The sequence below is a fragment of the Oxyura jamaicensis genome, chromosome 25, assembly GCF_011077185.1.
Source record: "Oxyura jamaicensis isolate SHBP4307 breed ruddy duck chromosome 25, BPBGC_Ojam_1.0, whole genome shotgun sequence".
In the NCBI taxonomy this organism is placed as follows: Eukaryota; Metazoa; Chordata; class Aves; order Anseriformes; family Anatidae; genus Oxyura; species Oxyura jamaicensis.
This window is the reverse complement of record NC_048917.1, coordinates 1,342,261-1,350,160: the sequence shown is the minus strand read 5'-3', so window position 1 is coordinate 1,350,160 and position 7,900 is coordinate 1,342,261. Positions and strand designations below refer to the sequence as shown.

Sequence of the window (7,900 nt, the reverse complement as noted above, 5' to 3'; positions counted from 1 at the left end):
CCTTGCACGCATCCCTGCCCTATATCCCTACCCAATATCCACACATCCCTGCCCTATATCCCACCCTCCCTGCCCCACAAGCCTGCCCCACACCCCCGCATCCCTTCCCCACAACCCTGCCCCACATCTCTGCCCCGTATCCCTACCCCACAGCCCTCTACCCCTGCCCCACATCCCCCTACCCCTGCCCCACACCCCTGCCCCATACCCCTGCCCCAAATCCCTCCACCCCCGCCCCACATCCCCCTACCCCTGCCCCACACCCTTCCCTCCCTGCCCGCCGCGGGCTCCCCCCCCACCTCCGCAGCCCCCGCGCCGGGGCCGGGGCCGGATTCGTCGGCGGCGGAGCGGGGCCGGAGCCGGGCGCGGGGATCCGGAGGAGCGGGTGCGGAGCCTTCCCCGCAGCCTCCCCGCGGCGCAGCCGGGGCTCCTTGTGCAAAAGTTGCGCTGCAAAACGCGGGGACAGCTCCGTCCTGGGGGGGGCGGGGGGAGGTGGTCCGCCGGGGGAAGGGAGCTGCGCTATTTCCGAGCTCCCTTCACCTCTGGATTTCTGGAAATCGATCGGCGAAGCGCCGCAGCCTGGCAATTAGGGGGCTCATTAGCATATATGCAAATATGGTAAGCTATAGGCGAAGCGGCGGGGCTGAGATGCGGGGAGCGTTTCCGAGCGAATGCGCCCCCGGTTCGGGGCTGAACAGGGCGGGGGGAGCTCAGGGGGCTTTTGGGGGGGCTTCTAGGGCACAAAGAGCTCGCTGGGGCCCCCAAAAAGCAAAAGGCAGGACGGGCAGCACGGCCCCGGCTCGCTCCCGGCAGCGGCAGCCCGGAGAAAACGGCCGCTAATTAGGGAAAGCGCCTGGTAATTAGCGAAACGCCGGGTGCCAGGATGCTGGGGGACCCGGGCGGCTCCGGCCCGGGCACGACCAACCTCGGAAAATACGGATTTCTTCCTGAAAAATAAAAGCAAATCAACCAAACCTGGGATTTCCCGGCGCACAAGATCGACCGCGGGTTCCCTATCGCGATAGAGAGTTACCTGCGATTTTAGAAGCATCGCCGGCTGGGTTTCCTATTCCTTTATTTTTATTATTATTAATAATTTTTGCTCGATAAGCACAGATTAGGAGCAAAATTCCCTCGGCATTTCCTGACCAAAGCCGGAGGATTTCCTCCTCGGTGCCCACCCAGGGCAGGGGGCACCGGCACCGAGGCATTTCCCCAAGTTTCCCCAGCCCCACGCTCTCCCCCCTCTCTTCCCCAAACGCTTTCTGTCGTCCCCCCCTTCCACAAACCCCAAACTTGGCTTATTCCGCAGAAAAAATCCCCCTTCCAAGCCGGACTCCAATTTTCCTTCCTATTCGGGATTTTTTTTCCCCTTCCGCTTCATCCACAGCATTTCTCATTATTTTTTTAGCAACACCCCCAAAAACCCCGACAAAGCGACCAAACCCACAACCCATCCCTTCCCCTCCGGGCGCGATTTTTAACGGCTTTCCCTTAAAACAACCCCAAAATTTTGTTCCGGCGAGCAGCAGCCCCGCAGCCCGGCTCGGCCCCGCGGGGAACGAGGTAATTGCAGGGGGTCCTGGGGGTGGGCCGGGGGGGGGGGGGGGAGGACTTTTTTATTTTTTTATTTTTAATTGGGAAAAGCCCTTTCAAGCTCCTGAATTTGCAGCTCGGCAGCTGAGCCGCTTTTCCCAGCCCCGTGCGGGTCGCTGCTCTCCGCATTCCTCTGCCCCATCCCTCATTAATTCCTCAGCCACCAGGATTTTTTTTTTCTTCTTCTTCTTCTTTTCCCTTTTTTTCCCCATTCATTTATTTACCGTGAATGGCCCCAAATTGGAAAATAGCTCGGGAGGCGACAGGCGGAGGGACTTTCCTCCCCCCTTTCGCCTTATCTCCTATTTTGATTTGTTTCGCGTTTCTGTTTGGGGTTAATTCCCGCTAGTTTCTGCAAACCGCCGGCGAGTTCCCAAACACCGCCTGAAAAGGAGAAAATAACCCCCCCCCCCCCCCAACAAAAACACCACAAATCCTTTCGGTTCCCCTCCTCCTGAAAAATTCGCTCTTTCCACCCCCGGTGGAAATTTAAGTGGAAATTAAAGAATTCGGCGACTTTTCGCCTCCGGACCAGGCTCGGCTGCGGGCGCTGCGCTCCGGCGGGCGCCCAGCTCCGGGGCCGGGGGGGGGGCAAAGCTCCGCGGTGCTTTGCAGGAGCGGGGGCCGGGGGGGGCACCGAAATAAGCCGCCCCCCAGCCTGCTCGGCACCACCTCGGGAAGCAGCACAGCCCACAGCCGAGGAGTTTTGCGCCCACCGAGGCTGGCGTTTATTTTTTAAGGCGTCGGTGGTTCGCAGTCCGAGCGCTTGGGGGAGGGCGTTATTTAAGGAAAACGGGCGTTTGGAATTTTTTTTTTTTTTTTTTTTTTTTTTTTTTTTTTTCTAGCAAGCTTGTGAAGGAAGGGAAAATCAGGAGGAAGGGGAAATCAGGAGGAAGGGAAATTCAGGAGGAAGGGAAATTCAGGAGGAAGGGAAATCCCGAAGGCAGGCAAATTTCGCAGGAAGGCAAATTTCGAAGGAAGAAAAAAAATCCCAAACCAGGCAAATTTCGAAGCCAGGCAACCTCCGGGCTGCCGTGCAGGGGGAGGGGGGGATCAATATCGCAGGTGCTCGAGGCGAGTTTCACCCCTGAAAGCCGCAGTTTTGTGCAATTGGTGTCCGGGGGGGAGGGGGGGGGGGGTGAGGGAAGGGGGGACCCCCTGCGCCCTCCCCATCCCCGCGGTGTTTGCGTGCACCGGGGGCCGCGGGGGAGCCCCCGGGGTCGTTTGACCTGCACTGGGATTAAAAAAAATCATTTCTTAGGGAATGTTAATAATAATAATAATTATTATTACAAACCACCACAGCAACGCAATGCCTCGATTCTGCCCCAAAACGCACCCGGCGCTGGGCTCGTGTACGTGGCACGGTGCAGGCGTTGTGCCGGGGGGGGGCTCGGGGGGCTTGTGAGCCCCCCAGCCCACATCAGGCCAGGCTCAGCAGGGGGCTGCGATGCCAGCAGGGTGCAAATCCAGCAGCGCCACCACCCAGAGCTGCCCCGAAACCTTTGGGGTGCGCTCACACCCCATAGGGACGTGCCCTCCACGCAGGATGCGCGCGGTGCCAGAGCCGGTGCGGGAACCCCGCAGCGATCCCGCAGCGAAGCCCTGGGCACGCCGGGTGTGCAGCATGGGGCACCGCGGGGGTCGCACGGAGCTGCAGGCGTGCGCCCAGCAGCCACGTCCAGCCGGGGAGCGCGGGCACATACGGGGGGCAAGCGGACGGGCGAAGCGCGTGGTGGGGTTTTTGAGGGAAATTCCCTCGTTTTCGCCTGCCAGCTCGGAGAGGCTCCATTTGGGAGATGTTTGAGCTCCGGAAGAAACGCCACAGATGGTCCAAAGATATTTTTTTTTTTGGCTTTTTAAGTGTTTGCACCGAGATGTGCACCAACACATGTGACTCCAGACACGCCGCGTGCGCTTATTGCCTATAAACCACGGCCGTGCAACAACCGCTGCCTCCGACAGCGCGCACGGATTCTCGCCCAGCCCAGCACGCCCAGGTTTTGTTCCCCTTTATGGCCCCAAGCGCATCTAAAATTGGGGTGTGAGGAGGTCAATGGCTAAACTGATTTCTGGGGACTTCTTTTGGGCGATGCCCAGGGAAAAGCCTTTGTCTCCTTGTAAGCACCCGCCTGGCGTTTCGCACTTGGCATTTTCATTCAGTGGGCATTTATTGCTCCGCCTGGGCCACGCGATGCCCCCGTTTCAGCACGCACCGAACAAAGAAAATCGCAACAAAAGATGCTCCAGAGCCATCCCCAGGCCTGCGGGGCTGCGCTGCACATGGGCAGCCTCCGGTACCGCGTGCCCGGCTCCACCGTAGCCCAGGCACCCACGGGTACCGGGGCAAATCCACAACCCAAAGCCAGATCCAGGCTGGGAAGCCTCCTGCCTTCTTCCTGCCTCTCCCCAGCACGGGTTTCCTGCCCGAGACGGAGATTTTTAACTGTTCTCCCAAAGGCCGAGCCACAGCTAGATGCCTTCAAAGCGCCCACACCACCAGGGAGCTCCGCAGGGAGCTGGAGCCTGGAAACAAATCCATTTACACCAGGCAACCCTCAACCGAGGTGTGACCCTGTCCTCATCAGTTCATCCCCAAATGCGCAGTAACCCCCCAAAAACCGAGAGTTAAATAAATAAAAGCTCCCTTTCCGCACTGAAGGGGGGGTGAGGGGGGGGGGAGCTCTGTTTTGTCTCGGTGAAATTGGGCGAAGTGTCCCCCGGCACCTACCCGGCTCGCACAGCTGCCCGCAGCGCTCAGTCCAGCAGGTGCCTTTTCTTCTGCTTCAAAGGGCTCTGGATGGGCTCTGGACAGCTCTTTTGGAGAATGGCGTTTGTTAGTAAGAGATGCCTGGCACGAACGCGGCCTGATTACAGCCCTGCTCGTTAAAAAAATGTTCTCTAGGTATTGAAGGGGATAACAAGGATATTTAAACATTCCCAGCGTGCACCTTTAAGCGGCGGAAAATAAGGGAAATTGCCATCGTTTAATTCAGTATTGCTCCTTTTGAACTCCCACTGGCTTTGCCTGCAATTGTTCCCTCAGCCAGGGCTTGGAGCAGGGTCTGGATTACGGGGCCGCGGGGTCCACGGGGCTGCTTTCCACCCGGGTTGGGGAAAGTTCCCCCAGAGCGGGGTTTTTGGGGCTGTAATCTTGTGATTCCTCCCGGATTTCGTGCGCCAGGGAGAGGGTGGAGCAGCGTTCCTTTTTGTCTGAGTCTCTGAGGAAGCCTTTCCGAAGCAAGAGCAAAACCCACAGCTGGTGTTCATGGTTGAGACACAGCCGTGTTCTGGCAGGGGGCAGAAAAAATAAAATAAAATAAAGCCTAATATCTATTTTTAGATGTTCTGAAATGCCTACAACAAATGACACGTGCACAGCCCTCGCCCGGTGTTTGGCCCTGGCCCCAGGTGCCCTCAGCATCACCCTCAGGGGTCCCGCTGCCCCCTCCGTGTGAAAAGCAGCTCCTGGGTAATTATTTGGGGTAATTTAGCCACATTTTTGCTTTGGAGGGTTCGGCCTGAGCTCTTTGGGGAAAGGCTCTGCCCGATTGTCCCCCAAAATCTGCTTTCTATGAAGCATCCGGAGCCCACCTGGTGCCGGACCATGCCACACGACCACAGCTGTTGATTTATCGAGAAGTTCATTATTTCCTGGGTCTTGGGGGCCAAAGACTCGTGCCGTCCCCCTGCTTCTCCCTGCGGTGACACCAGCAGGCCATAGCGCTGCCCAGCCAGGGGGTCGGCAGCTCCCGGGTGCCGACGGAGCTGGGCTCGGCCCCGGCCCTGCTCCCGTGCGATTTTTCTGCTGCCCAAAGGGATTTTGGACTCAGACCCAAGCAGTTTCCCACTTTCCCTTCCTCTGATCCCAAGAGATCCGATCCCAAGCACCACCAAAATAGCAGAGCTTGGACCAGGGAGATGTTTTCAGCCAGGGCACTGCAGCAGCAGCCGGGAGTCGTGCACGGAGGCAGGACAAGGAGGCTGCAGCCTCCTGTCATCGCCCCGCCGAGGCCAGGGCAGGGTCTCGGCTTACCGGCCTCTCCTAAAGGTCTCCCCCCTTCCAGCACGTAACCTTTATGTCCAGGACTAGCAAAGTTTGCTTTCTCCCTCCAGGGTTAGGCACAGCAGGAGTGAAAGAGAAAGCGACCGCTTGTAGGAGGTTCCCTCGGCATAATAACCTCAGAGGAGTTTAGGTCTAAAGACTAAAAGGCTCTATTTACTTTCACTGACAAGGAACAATCTAAGCAGATGTCCTTTGATGGGATTAGTTATTAATCCTTGAATCATGGGTAAATGGGAAAATGATCCATTATTTTCCGCAAAATCCTTCACTACTTTAGATTTCAAGGATGGGGTGGAGGATTGTTAACAGAAAGGTCTCGACCTGTCTGTTTTTGCCATTTAAAAATGTATTTTTACAGTTTGTGCCATGGAGCGTGACTGTGAAATAAAATAAAATAAAACAACAAGAAAAGGTTTTTCCTTCCACTGAAGAGTGAGAACAATGCGCTGTGTCAGAGATTTATCAATACATAGGCCCGAGCATCCCTCAAATAATAATAATAATGCCGACGACAATCCTGATAATAATCCTCCCCCCACCAGAAGCGCGCTCGGTGCCGTTCTCTGAGCAGCTTTGGCAACTCTGCCTAAATGTTTAGATCCTTCGACGCCTCTGTGTCATGTTAGCAGCAAAACACAGGAGGAGCCCCGCGACGCCGGCGCTGGAAGCATTGGTTCACAACGAGCAGGGGGGGCACGAGGGCTATGGGGGGAGCCGGGGAGGGACACGGGGGTCTGCTTCCACGACCCTTTCTCGTGGGGATTCAGCTCCCGCTGCAGGGGAGAGGATGAAGAGCCCCGAGATCGCGGCGCAGCCCCGGCCTCTGCCTCCGAGCCTCGCCGTGCTGGGCGCGGAAAGATTCCCGATGAATAATTCACTTCGCTTTCTTTTGATTTGCGTTCCGATTGTACACAGCGGTGCGGGCTCCGAGGGGGAAAGCACGTTCTGATTAAAGATTTATACCGGGCACATGAGCTTGTTGCTGTTGTTTAAAAGATCGACTTCAAAGTTTGAGGATGGGGGGGTCTGTAAAACAGGCAGGGAGCGCTTGGAGCCTGCGGACGGCTCTCGGGGCACGCCGAGCTTTCCTTGGGGCTTTTCTTTTCACCTCGTTGGCTCTCCCAAGCTAAGACCGAGCCTCTGAGCCCGGCGGCTGGCTCTGCCGTGCACTGAGTGGCTCCGGCTATGAGGAGCCATCAGTTACGCGGGGAAATCGCTGGAGGAAAGCTTCCCCAGGGGTCACCCCACACGCAGGGAGGCACCAAGGTTTTTTTTCCAGCCTCCTCGCTTGCCAAACCTTAGCAGTGCATGGGGGGGGACAAGCCCAGGCCGCCAGCTGAAGACGAGGGGCAAACGATTTTCTCTTTCGTCTTCCCCTCTCCCTGCGGCTGTCCCCAGAGGGCAGAGATGTTTCCCAGCACCTCCTGGTGCCGAAGCCCCTCCAGCACAAATAGCCACAATACAAACACGATCATCGCTCAGTTTTTGTGATTTTCTTTTGATGAAACCTCCTTATTTACACCCCAAGCATGCGCTTGGTGCAGCGGGGAAACAGCTCTCGGAGCAAGGAGTCGGGCCTTGTAGGAAAGCGATTTTGATGAAGTGGTGGTTCACAACCTGAACAGTTGTGTTGGAAATTTTGGGGGTCTTTTGGGGCCTTGTACCGGCCCTCGTGCCCCTCGAAGCCTCCAGGGCCACCACACTCTGAGGCCGCCTGGGCCGAAGGACGGCCGCGGGTCGGCGCGTGATGGCGGCCAACACAGGGCCCTTTTTTAAAATTAATTTTCACAGAATTTGCACCCAACGCCGGGAGCCCACCGGCCTCCCCCCAGCAGGGAAGCCCAAACTCGTTTATTTTTTTTCGGAGGAGGGGGTTCCCAAACGTCCCCAGCGCCCACCCTGGCTCCCGGGGCCTGCCCCACGACCACGGCGCCATCCCGCGGCCATGCGGGGCCGGGCTGAGGACGGAGCTCTGCCGCCATCTGGCGGCCCGGCCGGGCCTCGACCCCGAAACCCGGGCCCCGTAGGCAGGGGGGGGTTGCCCAGGGGGTGAAGACCCCACGATGTGATGGTCCCCAAGACGTGTAGACCTCCATGAAGTGAAAACCCCACAACGTGAAGACCCCACGACATAAAGACCCCCCCAAGACATGAAGACCCCATGACATGAAGACCCCAAAACCCCCACGACGTGAGGACCCCACGATGTGAGGACCCCCCAAGACATGAAGACCCCGT

General features: G+C 57.7%; 1 long non-coding RNA gene across 1 annotated transcript; it reads right to left on the bottom strand.

Moving 5' to 3' along the window:
* Positions 1–295: 295 nt before the first annotated feature.
* LOC118178314 lies at positions 296–5,259 on the bottom strand. The gene is made up of 3 exons (XR_004756122.1): positions 4,328–5,259; positions 1,821–1,980; positions 296–947 (listed from the first exon to the last, which is right to left on the bottom strand). It is a non-coding gene; the product is annotated as an uncharacterized LOC118178314 (long non-coding RNA).
* Between the last annotated feature and the right edge of the window lie 2,641 nt (positions 5,260–7,900).